This window comes from Grammomys surdaster, unplaced genomic scaffold (genome assembly GCF_004785775.1).
Source record: "Grammomys surdaster isolate TR1022 unplaced genomic scaffold, NIH_TR_1.0 174, whole genome shotgun sequence".
Classification (NCBI taxonomy): Eukaryota; Metazoa; Chordata; class Mammalia; order Rodentia; family Muridae; genus Grammomys; species Grammomys surdaster.
The window spans coordinates 13,747,246-13,764,598 of NW_021604622.1; the positions used below are offsets into that span (position 1 = coordinate 13,747,246).

The 17,353-nt window shown below is 38.2% G+C and overlaps 1 pseudogene; it reads right to left on the minus strand.

Moving 5' to 3' along the window:
* Positions 1 to 15,360: 15,360 nt before the first annotated feature.
* Positions 15,361 to 16,707, minus strand: LOC114621384 (annotated as a pseudogene).
* Positions 16,708 to 17,353: the final 646 nt, after the last annotated feature.

Below are 17,353 nucleotides of genomic sequence, written 5' to 3' on the forward strand. Positions count from 1 at the left end.
ATCCAGGCTGCACATCTTTTATTCCCGTAATTAGGCAATTGCATTCCTTCCGTTCCCTCAAATGTGATGTTCTTTGAATGTTGGAGGCAAAGTTAGGGTTGTTCCAGTTAAGGCTGAATCCTCACAAGTCACTTGTTCTTAGCCCCTTGACTAATCATCAACTTCTGCATTAACCATCATCTGCTGAAAAGAGAGACTTATTTGATCAAGGCTGTGGACTGCACTAGTCATTTTAGTCAAGTTTCTGTTGACAGGATAAAGAACATGAAGCAAATGGACTTGTTGAGGAGATGGGTTATTTCTGGTTACACCTCCAGGTAATAATCCATCACTGAGGGAAATCCGAGTAGAAGCACAAGGAAGGAGTGTGGAGGTAGCGCCTGAAACAGACAGCATGATGCTGTGCTACTTATTGGCTAAATCTCGTTATCCTGGCTCACTCCATTTGTTTTCTTATATCTTCCATGTCCATCTGCCTAGGGGCAGCAACACTCACACTTGACTGGGCCTTCTCACATCAATCATGAAGTAAGAAAAGACGTACCAGCAATCTGATGGAAGCATTTTCTCAACTGAAGATCTTATTTCTAGAAATCTCTAGTTTATTTCAAGTTAATGAACAAGCCACAAAAGCAAAACAAAACAAGACACTCGTCTACGGTAATAAACAAACATTCAGGACTCTGCTTGGCATCATGTCCACTTAGATAACCAAAGAATTAGGCTCATTCCTACTGTTTTACATGGGCCTACAAAGACTAGGTCTACATTATTGTTTATGAGCTCCCTTCTATATAGAAAACCTCAGATCCTATCAAAAATCAGTTGGCTAGTTCTATAAAAGTCATACCACTATTATATCAATGGGCAGCATCTTTCAAATGGCAGTCGGAATTATAACAAGAAGGGTCCAAAGCTTTGGAAGACTGTACCTGCCTTTTCTTTCCCAGTAATTTATGACACCATGATGGGTAGATGGTGGAGAACAAGCTTTCAGACTCAGGACCACGACTGTTTATCCGCATCAGGGTATGTGAGGTTTTATGTACATCTTATCATCTAGTTCTGGTCAGAAATAAAGAGTAATGTATGTGTTGGTATTGTTTGTGAAAGGCACCTGGAATGTATTTCTGGGGACATATTTGAAACGTAGTATTGTGATTTTATTTAATACCCTTGTCTTCTGAAGTCAGAATTATCCATGTATGGTGTCATTCTTCAAAGTCATTTTTGTTGTTGTTGTGCTGCTGTTGTTATTGTTGTTGATTATTTTGAAGTTAGCTTATGAAGTACTATGTGTCCATGCAACTTATGTAACTATCCTATTTTCAGTTATTTCTGCTTCTGAACTCCGTGTTCTCCTTGAATCTTTTGCCATCCTGTTTGAGCTTTGCCTTCCTCATTATTGATTTCTGCTTTTCATAGTGTTCCCATCCATTAAAGACTCCTGTCTTGCCATTCTCCCACTTTACATGATCCCTTTTCTCCAAGTCACTGTAGAGGATTCCAGTTTAAACAAACAAGTCTAAACATTTAAATTTATGATCTGCTTATGGAAGATGATTTGTGATTTGATTAATTGAGCTCATTCAGGGTTAAGAAGACAAACACTGAATGTCCTCTTACCTGTGGATTCCAGTTTCAAATATGCTGTTTGTATGATTAACTTAGAACACTAATAGATGCCATGAAACTAGAAATAGGCCTTTAGGGAAAATATATTAAGGGAGGAGTGATAGTGGATTAGAGGAAAACGGAAGTGGAAATGTGGAACACTTGGAAATAGAGAGGCATAAGCAGAAAGGGACAGAGAAGTATAAGGTAAATCAGGGAATTGGGGAATGAGTAACCTAGAGAAGAGGTAGATCCTATGGAAGCCTAGCATCTCACAAGCCAGTTATTAGGGCTCACATCACATATCACTCTGGACAAAGTACATATATCTCTGCATTTGTCTGGAGAATCAATAAAAGTTAAAGAGGCTGCAGAAGAAGTGAAGTGGTTTCAGAAGTGGGCTCACAGAAAGGGAAGTGGAGTCTGCATTATTAAGATAATCAAGCCAGAGGAGCAGCTATAGATCATAGATCATAACAGAGAGCACTGGGGATGGGGGTGGGGGCTTGAGTTAGAGAGTGCAGAGAAAAATGAGCAGAAGTGGGTTAGAAAAACAGGAAGTGGGTTCAGCACAATACTGCTGAACAGGTGACAGTAAATGACAGACAATTGTGGAGGTCCAATCAAGATAAAGGAGACAAACTGTGTTAAAGGCTCAGGCTAATTTGGAATGCCACTGCCTGCTGATTCTTTTTTTTTTTTTTAATCTTTCTAGGATTGCCATACCTTACTCAGAATAAGCTTTTCTTTTTTTCTTATTAATTAATTAATTAATTTATTTATTTTTAAAAATGTTAATCAAAGGCTTTTTAAGTTTGGTAATGCTTAATAACAAGATGCCCATACAATCAGAAGTGTAACCCAATACCCAACCTAGATATACCAACTATCTTTGACTGGAGGAAACACATCCACATCCACTGCCTCCATTCCCCCCTTCTCTCTCTCTCTCTCTCTCTCTCTCTCTCTCTCTCTCTCTCTCTCTTTCTCTCTCTCTCTCATATCCTAGCTCCTCCTCCTCTCCTTACTCCTCCTCTTCCTCTCCTTACTCCTCCCACCATAGCTCCTCCTACATATCACCCTTCCTGTTAAGATAAAACTTTTCTCTCAAAATACAGCTAGAGCATAACTATACCAATTTGTATCAGTAAGGTACAAGATAGACCTAATACCCAGTCCATCATTTTGTTGATCAACCAAAACCTTTGTCATCTCTCCTAACTAAAAGACTTAGTTCTGAACCTGGCTTTTTTCTTGGCTTTAGAATGAATGTCAGATGAAAACCTTTCTCTGAAGTCTTTTCTCTCAAAGTAAATAGCTGGGATTGGCTATGAGACTATAAGTCTTCAACCCCATCAGAAATCCAGAATGACTGAATTAACTGAAATTATGGGAAGCACAAAGCATAGCTTCTAAAACTTAGCCAATTTATAGAGACCACTGAACACCTGGACAGTCTCTACACTACAAAATGTTGGAGCATCTGATCAATTCTGTGGACTTCTGATGTTTTGAAAACCAACTATCCAAGTAAGGCAATCTGGACTGTTGTCTGTTAACTCCTCTCAGCCATTTCTAAATAAAAACTAGAAAACACCCTAACAATAAACTCAGAGCCATGAACTTGCTATAGGCTCTTAACTCAAGGCTAACCATCTCAAATAAGTTTAAAAAGTTAAAGAAGGATTGGGCCTAAGCCATGTATTCCTAAATGTGTTATATAGGCACAATGCTTATGAGAGTAACAATATTAATCTCACTTCTATATCAATAAGAAACTCATACCAATGAAGATTTTAAATTTGAAATCAAAGTAAATTTTGTACCATTTAAGAAATTATAACTTCAGCTTAATAACAATTATATGGTTTCTACCAATTGGTTATAGCTATGCAATAAATCCTAGCTATTTCTCCCTGTTCCAACAAAACTACTACTCTTCCCTAGAAAGACAGCCCAATATTAACCACCTCAGTCCCAAGCCCAGGGAATAGGGACACCAACTCTTCATTAACTTCTTCAAGCTGATTATGGGCATTGAGATATTAGAAGAGGGGCAGGGGGAAGAGTAAATTGATAAACCTCTGACGTCTGTGTTTTCATTGCATTCAGCTGAGATTCCAGGACATCAGAGGTTTGAGCAGGTCTGGTCAGCTTCCTTGATGAGTAGATACATCAAGACTGTGCATTCTGCAATATACAATTCTCAAAACAAATTTTAGTATCAAGATATTTTTTGTTTGAATTCTGGAGTCTAGTCTTCTGGTGGCCTGTCTCTATCATATCTAATCTATATAATTCTGGGAGTTTCTATGAGGGTGTGCTCCCACCATCCTCCTTTTCCCGCCTCCCTGCTCTCAAATTCACCAACACTACGAAATCCAAACTATTGTGTACCAAGGCCCTCCACTTCCACTGATGCCTGAAAAGGCCAGCTTCAACTACCTACACAGGTGGAGCCATGAGTCCCTCCCTTTGTGTTCTAGGGCTGGAGGTTTTAGAATGGCTACTACAACTTGTTTCTTAGGACCATTTGCTTGAAAAATTGTTTTCCAGCCTTTTACTCTAAGGTAGTCTGTCTTTGTCACTCAGGTGGGTTTCCTGTATGCAGCAAAATGCTGGGTCCTATTTACATGTCTAGTCCATTAGCCTATGTCTTTTTATTGGGGAATTGAGTCCATCGGTGTTAAGAGATATTAAGGAACAGTGATTGTTGCTTCCTGTTATTTTTGTTATTAGAGGTGGAATTATCTTTGTGTGGCTATCTTCTTTTGGAATTATTGGAAGAGGATTACTTTCTTGCTTTGTCTCAGGTATAATTTCTCTCCTTGTATTGGAGCGTTCCTGCTAATATCCTTTGCAATTCCGGGTTTGTGGAAAGATATTGTGTAAATTTGGTTTTGCCATGGAATATCTTGGTTTTTCTATCTATGATAATTGAGAGTTTTGCTGGGTATAGTAGCCTGGTCTGGCATTTATGTTCTCTTAAAGTCTCTATGATGTCAGTCAAGGATCTTTTGGCTTTTATAGTCTCTGGTGAGAAGTCTGGTATAATTCTTATAGGTCTGCCTTTATATGTTACTTTATATGTTCCCTTACTGCTTTTAATATTCTTTCTTTGTTTTGTGCATTTGGTGATTTGATTACTATGTGACAGAAAGTATTTCTTTTTTGGTCTAGTCTATTTGGCGTTTTGTAGGCTTCTTGTATGTTTATGGGCTTCTTGTTCTTTAGATTAGGGAAGTTTTCTTCTATAATTTTGTTGAAGATATTTACTGGCCCTTTAAGTTGGGAATCTTCGCTCTCATCTGTACCTATTATCTTTAGGTTTGGTCTTCTCATTGTGTCCTGGATTTCCTGGATGTTTTGTGTTAAGAACTTTTTGCACTTTGTGTTTTCTTTGGCAGCTGTGTCAATCTTTGCTATGGTATCTTCTGTATCTGAGATTCTCTCTTCTATCTCTTGTATTCTGTTGGTGATGCTTGCATCTATGACTCCTGATTTTCTTCCTAGGTTTTCTATCTCCAGGGTAGTCTCCTTTTGTGATTTATTTATTGTTTCTACTTCCATTTTATGTCCTCGATGGATTTGTTCAATTCCTTCACCCATTTGGTTGTGTTCTCTTGCAATTCTTTAAGGGATTTTTGTGTTTCATCTTTAAGGGTTTCTACCTGTTTACCTGTGTTTTCCTCAAATTCTTTGAGAGTGTTATCTATGTCCTTGAAGTCCTCTATCATCATCATGAGAAGTGATTTTAATTCTGCATCTTGCTTTCCTGGTGATATGGAGAATTCAGGACTTTCTAGTGTGGGAGAACTAGGTTCTAATGATGCCAAGTACCCTGGGTTGCTGCTGCTTATGTTCTTGTGCATGTCTTTTACCATTTGGATCACCTTGGAGCTACCTGCCCTGTCTCTTACTGGAGCCTGTTTTTCCTATTATCTTGGTTGTTTCAGAACTGTGTGGGGTGGGTGTTACTACTAGGGTTAGAGCTGGGGCCCAAGATCTACTCAGTGCTTGGGCCCAGACTGGAAGGAACCAGTGCTCCGGGCCAGGAGTGAATTCCTGGATCCTAGTGGGTCCCAGTTATTCCCTCTTTGGGGCGGGTGTTGCTGTCTCCTTACCTAAGATGCTGCCTGGGTTAGAGCTCCTGGGACGCCCACCTCCTCTGGGTTTTGTGAGATTGGGTGCAGAGCAGCTGCCTTGGATCTGATCAGTGCTTGGGCCCAGACAGGAAGGACTGACTGCTGATTCTTAAGACTGGGGTTAGGTCACAGATTTGTATGGGGTCCTTGCTGTGAAAAAGTTAAGCGTTCAAGTGAGAGAGTTAGACCTTCTCCCTATTCAGACATGTTTAATACACTCCTGGACGTGTTTTCTGTAATCTGATTTTTTTCCATGCGCCCTATAGTTTCACATCACTCTAATACATCTGTAGTACAGCCCCTTTCTGCTGACAGGCACGCGTCAGTTTTCATTCAGTATTGCACGCCTGCTGCTGGACAGTTTGTGTCATTTCTTGTTTACCTTCAAAACTGGCTCAGAGGTTGCTTGAAAGATATATTATCTCAGGACAAGTACAAGCCTAAAACAAAAACAATGACCATTTTCAAAAGTATGAAGTAGTTTATAGCAGGGGCTAACTTAATTGCAAAACATAGGCTGTGTTTAGGTCTCAATTTCAGTCTAAGTCTCAGTCTCTTGAGTACTGGGAAGTTACGCCTGCTCGTGCCATGGAGAATGATTAAAATGAACGAATACATTTAAGAATTAAATTCCTTACTTTGTTGTTTTTCATTTGTAATGAATTAACATTCAGTGCTTTCCTCAAAGCATAAACTGAGAATTACATGTCACCTCAGTTTTGTTTGTTTGTTTGTTTGTTTGTTTTTTCCTGTTCTCTGGCTTTGTTTCATTTCAATTTCTTCTAGATTTTTAGAACAAATTGAAACTTGGAAACTTTTTGACATACAGGACTTGCCATGAAACATGAGGGCATGAATCATAATACATGTATATATCTGTGTATCCCTATCAATCAACCAATTAATCAATATACTTTGTATTTTTTAGAATTTATATTATATTTTCAAATAGATAATATATATGCACATATAGAAACAATTATATATATATATATATGCTTAATATTTAGCCTACAATGGCCTTCAATTCTCATTTGCTCCTAAATGACAAGGTTTAATTTTCGAATTTTTATTTTTCAAAAATTTAAAATTCAAAATACAGACTGCCATCATGTTTCTTTTTCTTTTGAGAAATAATTTCATTATTCTCACCATTTTCCTTTTCTGTTCAGTTTCTTTTGTTTAGTCTGCAAATACTTAACACAGCTCTATCTCTGTTTCTATCTCTCTATCTCTGTTCCACCCCAAACTTCTGTCTCCATCTCCCTCTGTCTCTCTTGTGTCTGTCTCTCTGTCTTAATTTCTGGCTCTCTTTGTCTCCCCCTGTGTCTCTCCCGTAATAGGTCTTAATGTGTAGCCATCACCTTGAAGCCATGGAAATCCTCCTTACTCAGCCTTTCAACTGCTAGTATTACAGACGTGAGCCAACACCCAAACCACCCCAATACTTTCTTCTGTTGTTATATTTGATGATATGTTTTCATATTCTCTCTGTGTCTCTCTCTCTCTGTTTCTCTCTGTGTGACTCACCTCTCTCTCTCTTTCTCTCCCTCTCTCTCTCTTTTTTTTCTCTCAGTCTGTCTCTCTACTTTTTTCTGTCTGTCTCTATTTCTGAGCCTCAGTCTCTCTCTGCGTTGATTCCTGAATATTTGACTCACATATAACACTTTGAGTTTACATTCTTAAATTTAAAAAATTAAATCCTTGAGATGTACTAAACATTGAAAGCAAATAAGGGCATCACATTCACTTTTATTAAATGTACATAAACTATAAAGTTTCATCTATGTACAAATTCTAATCTTGTAGACTTTGACATTAAGTAAAACGTTCTATGTGAACGGTTATTGTATCCTTAAGGAAAAACAAATCAGACTGACGTATTAAAGTCATATGTTTTGAACCTTTATGCTATGTTTGCTTGCTTATTTCCCTATGTAACACTTGAGAACATTGTGAATATGCAGGTTAATGGAGGAGATATTATGTGATCAACTGTAGCTCTTACAGAGTAACACTCTTGTGATTGAAAAGATAACAACTCTAGGGCAAAGAAGTACTTAACTCATGAGCTTTTAAAAATTTATAGTAATTTTGACCTAAGACAAATAAGTTTTTTGAAAGGGTAATTAAGAGGTCAAATGCAGATCTTTCAATGTTACTTTGTGTATTAATAATACCAGATAGCCTTGTCCATCAAATATGATTTTTTTAAAAAAATATCTAACAGTCATGACATTTTTCAGACATTTAATAAAACCCTTTAGGTTGCTACACTGCTCACTGCATTTATAGCTATGAAGGTGTGTGCCATTATGGTATTTTCTTTGGTTTGAATGACAGTTCTCTTATATTCAAGCATTGCCAATATGAGATCATTCAAAGAAAGAGCTGCTAACATTTGATTAGGTCACTTGGAGTCGGTCATTGTTAATGGAGTTAGCATTTTGTTAAAAGACCATTCACATGACGTTTTGCTAGCTTCCACATTTTGACTGTGGGGGTGAAGCAAGAGAAGCCTCAGGATGTACCTTGTCTTGCTGGAACTAAATATCTCAGGAAAGGGTGGTATTTAATGGGGGTGCTGCCTTTTCTGAGAAAAAGGGGAGGGGCTGATGGGGAGGGATTTGTAGGGGTAGGACTGGAAGAATAGTAGGGGGCCTGGCTGTGATCTGGATGTTTAGTGAATAAAAAACTAAATCGTTGAAAAAAATGAGTGGAAGTAATTAACACACACACACATACCCCCGCCAAAAAAAAGAGAAGCCTTAAAGGAATGAATTTCAGAACATTTATGATGAACCATTCTACCTTCTCATTCAGTATAGCACATAGAATTTCTGTTTTAATAATTATCCACTTGACATTATCTTGCTAAAATGGTACAACAGAATAAGTATATTTCACGCACGCAAATATTTCAGCACTTGCCATTAAATGTAATTTTCAAGATAGAAGTGAATTTTCTCTGTGGATTTACAATTTTGTTTCACCTCTACAGACAAATAGCTAACCTCTGTTTAAAAATAATTCACTAACTTGAGTAACCTAATGCTTAGGGTTAGTTTACTTTACTTAGCAGGAAGTTAAATTTGTGTTATTATTTATTAAAGAAAAAAATTATAATTTTAAATTTGTGCTAATGAAATAATAGATAAAATTTTAAGAAGGCTTCTGTTTGGTTTGAAGTAACACCTGGAAGTTTATTTAATCTGTTTAATTAATGGAAGATTATTAAGCATAACTATAGGCCAGACACTGCCTTCTGTGCAGATGCTAAAATAAATGAAATTCTAGCACACAGTCATCTACTGATTAGGCATAGGAAGATCTCCAATAAACTTAGTAAAGTACCACAGAGATGTCTTTTAAGACATATAGATACATCACATGAAATGTTTGTAGATGGGGAAGCTTCTGAACCAAGTTTTGCTGTTTGGTAGCCCATATGTTTTAGTCTTTATGTGCATTGTCCATTAATTATATCATATACTTGCCCTCAAGAAGCCCCTTCCAGTGACTGGCATCATGTGTGCCACTATATTACAGATATTATTACCTAACATATTTAGAAAGCCTTGATATATACTCATTTCCATATATTACTCTATTTTTAACTTGTAAAATTTCATCGAAGACATTCTATATCTAAATTGAGTGATAAACACAACATGATGAATATTAACATTTTAGATAATTGATAAGGTTAGATAAGAGTTTTATGCATTTAATATGCTGCTTCCGTAAATATTGGATTTAAAGTATTGAAACACTTGTAATTGGTAAAATTCAATGGATATACATATATCAAATCATTAAAATCTTTTTTATGAAGCACAAAATATAAGTTAAGTTTATCTTGTCAATAATTTTTTTATTCTGGAATATTTTCAATGGGATATTACAAATGTGTGTATCCTTTCATCACAATGACCATAAAAAATGGTACTTGAGTAAAGACTATAAATATTGAATGACTCTTGGATGCCAAGTTGGATCTCAAAGAAATTGAAATAATTTTCATAGCTAACCATTAGTATTCTCTTTCATTTAAAAAATGTCCACACACCTGAAAACATTTTAAGTTCATTTTCATGTAGTGTGTGTATGTGTTTGTGTGTGTGTGTGTGTGTGTGTGTGTGTGTGTGTGAATTTGGCTGTGTGGGACAAGAGCACGTCACAGTGCTTGTATGGAAGTTAAAAGAAAACATGCAGAGATTAAACATGGGTTGACAGTCTTCTCAGCTGGACAGCTTTATTTGCTGAGCCAGCTCATAATACAGAGGAAACAGGTTCTTTTCCTAAGAAATTGAAGGTTACCTCAGGGAATCACTCACTCACACTCATATGAGCAGCAGTATTTGGCCTCAGTGGGTAAAAATAAATAAACAAAAAAGGAGAACATAAAGTCAGAATGATGGCATGATCTGGAGAGAGTATTCAGAGGGGATTGAGAAATGAATGTACCATGTACATTCATGTACACACAAACATTTTCAAGGATTATTTTTTAATTAATTTATTTATTACATCCTTAATGCTGCCCCATCCAGGTCTCCTTCTCACAGAATCCTTCCCCCAACTCCTCCCTTTCCCTTAAACTCTGAGAAGATGAAGCCAGACTGGACAGCCTTCTGGTACATAGATGCCTGGGGTCTCAGTCCAGTCCCTGTATTTTCTTTGGTTGATGTCTCAGTCTCTGATAACGTCCAGGGGTCCACGTTAGTTTACACTGTTGGTTTTTCTGTGTGGTTGCTATCCTTCAATCTTCCCCCAACTTTTTCATAACAGTCTTTGACATAAGACCAATGTTTGGCTGTGGTTACTTGTATCTATTTCAGTCAGATGCTGGTAGAGTCTCTCAGAGGACAGACATGTAGGCACCTGTCTGTAAGCTAAGACAGTATCATTAATAATACCAGAGATTGGTCCTTGCTCATGGCATGGGTCTCAAGTCAGACCAGTGTTTTTTTTTTTTTTTGGCCATTTTAAGGATTATTTATAAGTGAATGGTTACTGAATAACAACGTAGTTTCCAGACTTATTCTTTAATGGTTTTCTTTTTCATGACTTCCTGTCCATGATGTTTGTTTCAATGTTTTGTTACTTTCTCAAAATTGAAATTTATCCTTTGTTCTGAAATAAGACTTTTGCATGTAACAAGGCTCTCCTTCACAGCTCCCACAAGCATTGGGATACAGATATTTTCTTATGTCTTGGTTGAAATGTTTACTCACAGTTCATTTAATTGGATTATGCTATTTCAAACAACAACAACAACACACACACACACACACACACACACACACACACATTTTCTCACTGAAGTCCAGCTTTAATCCATGGTGTCTGATAAGGTACAAGGAGTTATTTCCATTTTGTTATATCTGTTGAGGTTTGCTTTGTGACTGACCATGTGATCAGATTTGAGAAGGTTCTGTGAGTTACTAAGAAGAACATATATTCTTTTGTGTTTGGGTGAAATGTTTTACATATATATACGGTCCATTTGAGTCATAGAGTCAGTTAGTTTCATTATTTCTTTGTTTAGTTCTCAAGTCAACGATTCTGGAAGAAATTTCATGGACTATATTCTTTATTCATGGATGTACTATGTCTTCCATTGTAAATGTTTGAGTTAGTTGTGCTTCTTTGTGATTCTATCAGATATTACACACACACACACATATATATATGTATATATATTAACCAATAATGCAATGTGACCTAGTAGCTGTCTTAATTTCCAGTTTTCTTTCATCTTATTTCCCCAGATGAAACTGGTCACCTCTTTAAAGCTCCTATACATGAAACATAGTCATGAGGAGAAGAAACAATAATTTACTACTGAATTTTTCGGTTATTAAGTACAGGAGCCATTCCTATTATTTCACCCATCTTAGTTTCCACATCCATATCTACATACCTTAGGAAAACAAAAATAATATGGTAGGTGCTAAACAGTGTTATATCTCACATATTGCCCAATTTCACTCCTGCCCTGTAAGGTACCACTACCTCCTAAGCACAGTAATTAAATATTCAAGACATTTCCACAATTCTATTAAGTTAACTTTGTGCATGACAGAGAATGTAAGAATTCCTGTGAATTTCTCAAGTATGGAACACAATCTCAATGCTTTATTTACTGTTAGATGGGTTCGGGAATTATATGTGCTACTGTAGTAAATGAGATGATGGTGGATATGTGTAGAGCCTTGAAAGGTGTCTTGGTCTTTGGTAGAGGCTCTGGCTGGAAGTATCCTAGAGACCGTGCAAGGGACAGGCATTTATTCTGCTGTGCTCCCAGAATCCAGGCTCCTAACATGTGGTGTGGAACTCCATTGACCTGCACTGTTCAGTCACAGTTCAGCACAATGCAGCCCCTGCCAAAGAGCACAGGTAGAGGACCTGACTACAGGCCTCAGACCCTAGAGAGATTTACATACTAATGAAGGCTAGAGGGCAGAGCCAATTAAGCATTCTTCCAAGACCCTTCCCCCTTCTCCCTCCTTATTTATCTGGGATCTGCCCTGAGTTTCACAGGGTGGGGGTGGGGGTGCATCCAGATCCATCTACCATCTGTCATGAAAATAACGGAACCATGGACTTTCTCGTGTCTTTGGGGTCCGATGTGGAGAAACACACCTTTTATGCTGAGCTGCCACAGCTGCCACAGCCATCGCACCTTAACTTCCCACCTGGAGGACTTCTCTGTGTTCCAGTCACGAGGACCCACATCTTCAAGCAAGCTAGCTGGTCCACCGAGTCTGCTAAGTGAGTACAGTAACTGAGTCTCTCCTGTGAAGTGCTGTTGGGGCCTCTTTCTTCTCTCCCCTCGGTTGTTTCTCTCTGCAGTGAGCTGGCCAGTCACCTGCCCACATGCTCCCAGTCTCAGTCCTTCTGCAGCCTCTCATCTGCGTCTCAGAGCCCAAGGGCTTAAGACCAGTCAGTCCCCAGCCACCTCCTGGCCCAGGGATCCACAATCCAAGAGCTCTGCACTCCCATGGAACTTCAGACTGGATGAGAACTCCCCTCCTGCTGGGCAGGGCACCTGTAGTGCCCACCCAATGCCATGCACGGAGTAAACTCAGTCAAGATTCCTGTGTTCCAGTCATTTGGAGCTATGGGAATCACAATAGCCCAACAAGATTCAATAACCCATGCCCGTGCCCACGCATGAGCTCATTATTCCTTGCAGGTATGGTATGTGTATTTTTGCACAAGTAATGTGTACAGAGAATACAAGGACACATGCATCTATAGTCTCTGTTTCATAAAAGAAAATGCGGCCACTTCTACGTTTGAGGGTTTAGTATAATTAACCAGCTATCATAATCAGAGCTTACAATGTTAGGAAGTATCATTGTATTAGAAATTGTTGGATTTTTAGCAATTGCTTTAACCAGATTACATATCCTGAGTATATGTCTATTTCTGAGGTGATATAACACCTCTATTGTTGCCACCCAGGCTATGTATTTATTAATCTGCTTGACAAGGAAAAGAAGAGTAAGTGAACATAGGCCTAAATAAAACTAAGAAACAAAGGGTTTGCATCAGATTGACTTAAGATAGCCAAGAACTTCCGTCTATATAAGTTATTTTTTTGGGGTGGGGTATGACTCACTTCCACATTAGAAAAGTCAGGGACTTAACAAATAGTTGATTTTTTTCTTTCCCTCAAGAGAACATGTCTCCACCTGCAAAGCTACTTTTAATGATATTTTATTAAATGTAATATTTTAAAGCATCTTAAAAACATAAATATTTTCAAGGAATATCTTATGTATTGGAATGATGATAAGGCTTTTTATTCAATATTAGTAAACTTGGAAACTAAACCTTTTACAGGGATAATTATCCTATGATTACAAAAGAGTACACAGTGCTTAGAGGCCTCAAAAGTACTTGAGAATAATGAGATTTGGTGTTGGTGGAGAAATTCACTCATTTATCAGTTCATTCTATAATCCACCCTAATCATGCGAAAGTACTCGTTTAAAATATAATGAAAAGAATTTATAAGATCAAATTCATTGCTACTGCGGTTTCACTGTGTATTAGTAAATAGTCCATCATAATGAATCTGGTGTTCTGTTGCAATGGAAAGTTGTGTTTCTAATCGTGGCTGATTGCATCATGACTGTTACGTTATTAGCCAACTATTAAAATATGCACACATAGGCTTACTAAGCTCATATATGTGGGTGGTTAATAAATGTTGCAACATATTCATTGTAATTAGATATAATTGGCTCTAGGCTTTAGCTTCACATTATGATATTTTAATATAAAAATCAAATATAAAATATCATGTAAGATGCAAGTGTGATAACATTAAGTAAGACATTATTGTGTCTCTCAGAATGATGATTTCCTTCAAACTCACACACCTTTAGCCAACTCTGTCTCCATCACCTTACATGTACTCTGTTTCTATCATTGCTTTCTGGATAAGCTAGTTCTGATTTAAAACTTGTGAGAAACCATTTCAGTAGGCCCTGAACAATATCCCAAGAACTTTGAGTACAATACAAAATCAATTACAACACCTTAAAATAATTTTCAATGCCCTACATGATTGAAAGAGACATTACCCAAGTCTTTGATGCTCTAAAACAGTCTCTCTCTCCACCTCTCTCCGTCTCTCTCTGTTTCTTTCTGTCTGTCTGTCTCTCTCTCTCTCTCTCTCTCTCTCTCTCTCTCTCTCCCCCTCCCTCCCTCCCTTCCCCCGTCTCTGTTGTTTATGACCTCTGGTAGATTAATTAACTCCTGAATGCAATGAGATTGCAGGTTATAAGTCAATGCTTGAGAGTTGCTACTACAATCCAGATAAGATTGCAAATAGTACTCTGTACATTATATTTTTCTAATGTACACAAATTTTTAGTTAGAACATATCATCTGACATTCTCCATACTACTTTGCTTCTTTTCATGATCTGTCTAAATTCCTGAAATAAGGTTGCCAGCATTCTCCAGGAAGAGATCTGATAATGAGTGCAGATTTGATATGACAATGAGCATTTGATATGAAAGCCACTAATTAGTTTTTTTTTTCTCTCTTTTAAAAACTTTATTTTTTAAAATTCTGTGTGTTGGGTGGGGGAATGGGATATTATTTGAGAGTGGGTGCATAAGGAAGCCATGGGGTCAGGGTCCCCGACTAAAGGTTATTTACTGTGAGGCCGTCTACATACATGCTGGAAACCAAGCTCAGGCTGTCTACAAGAGAGCCCTACTGGTTCTTGAGCTGCAGACACATCACTCCAGTTCCATAATGACATACTAACCAACAGTGACTACACAGAGGATGGGATGTACTAACTATAAAGATTCCTTCCCAGGGAAGCATAGAGTCTCAATACACAGTTCAGGGTAGCCTTGATCCTGCGGCCTCAGCCTCTGGTGTGCTAAGGTCACAGGGACCTATCACTATGTAAGGCTAGAAAATATTAATAATATGCACTGACAATGTGCTGACTCAGGAACATTGTGGACCATTTGTTCAATTAGTAAAGTGAATGGTTTTCTCTTATATGAAATCATTTTGCTTGATTTTTCTTTAAATCAAAACTAGGAATATGTAACTATTCTCCTAAAAATTAAATTGCTTTTTTTTTTTTTTTTTTTACAAATTGCATTCTCTGATTTTCTTATCAGCCTGCTTTAAGGATATCCATGTGTTCAATATGCTCGCTCGAAGTTTGGCCCACACCAAATGGTTGTTTAACCTAAATATCTGAGCAGCAAACTGGGCTGATCCTTCTGGAGAAAGTATAGTTGAACAGCCAAGACCACTGGGCAGTCGAAGAGATGACCACACATCCTGAGCACCCCAGTCTGGTGTGACTGGGGGACAGCTGATAACTGGATATGCAGTGTTACCAGACATCACTGGGCCTAGACCATTGCTTCTGCCTGCCACTGCGACAAATACAGTAGGAACGCCATCCCCTTCATATTCTGCTTTAATTCTCAAAGTTTCATCTGGTCCTTTATGCGCGGATGTTACTCTAAGTTCACACGGAATCCCAAAGTTTCCACAAGCCTTCTTAATTTTTTCACAGTGAGCAAGGTCAGAGGTTGAACCCATCAGCACTACCACCCTGCACTGACTGTCTGACTTGAGAAGCAACTCCACTCGGTCTGCAACCCACTCAAAGTTTTTCTTCACCATCTGAAGTCCTTCTGAAGTTACTTCTTTGAGATCACGATAACACTGTTTGTCCTTCTGCTGGCTCCGATCTCCTGATGGCCACAGTCTCCAGGAATCATTATCAATGACATCGGCAAGAACAATTTCTTTGGTGGTTACATCAACGCCAAATTCAATCTTCATATCAACCAGCGTACAGTTCTGGGGCAGCCAGGATTTCTCCAGAATTTCAAAAATAGCTTGTGTGGCATGACTCATGATGTCCACTTCAGTCTTCCCTATAAGAAGCCCAGCAAAGCTAAACTTTGCAGCGATGAGTTGCTCCTCAGACCACTGTGGGTCATTATTGGCATCGTCCTTGAAGAACATCTCTACTTTCGGTGGATAAAACTTATATCCCTCCTTCACACCAGGGTTCCTCTTGAGAAAAGAGCCAGTCGCTATTCTTCGGCAGACCCATTCAATTGGAATCATTTCACACTGAGGTGCAATGAAAGCAGTCTCCCCAACTTTCCTGGTGAAGGCAGTTTTTATACCAGCTTCCTGTAACAACTGAAATATGCAGCTGGTGATCTTATTGGAGATTGCAGCTTTGCCTTCCAGGTGGTTCTTTCTGGCTGCATTTCCTGCTGTAATCTGGTCCTTAGACTGCAGGAGGACTTTTCCTGGATTATCTATCAATTCATAGACTTCTTTTGTTTTACCCTCATAGAGTTTCTTCCCGATGTTCAGTACTTCGGCTGTCGCCATTATCCTAGGTGAACTAGAGGAGCAGACCGCGCGGGAAAAAGAGCCACTAATTAGTTTTTAAACATATAATGGAAAAGACTTGGTTATGCTATAAAACTACATATTGACTACTTTGAATGTCTAATTTTAAAACATTTAAGGTGGAATCACAATGCAGAGGAAAGTATTAAAAGTGTCAATAATGCCTGGAGTCAAGGTGGATATTAAAATATCTCATATATTCACAGTGAAATTCAAATTAATCTATATTGTGAAATTTACTTTGGAGTGAAGATCAAAGCTTAAAAATGCTTAACATTTTGAATGTTGAAAACTTTCTGTCTTATAGCATCTTACATAATTAAAAGATTTATATAAAACTACACATATAAAGTGCATGCAAAAAGAAAAATTCTATCTATCTATATTCAAAACTCACACAGATAGCTCTGCTCTGTCCCCTGTGCCCTCCTTTGCCTGGCTCACAGCTCATCCTCCATTCCCAGAGGCCTGTTGCCATCTGGAACTACCAGGTGAGACCCCTTGACACCAATTCACTGCCTTCTGGGTCCTGTCTGTGTAAGCCCTGTGGGGATTTGCTCCACTCTGTTCTAAGGACTCCATTACCCATTGTTCTACCTGCATTCCCAGAGGCCTGCTGCTATCAGTGACCACCAGATCAGTCCCTTCTGTAAATTGCAAAT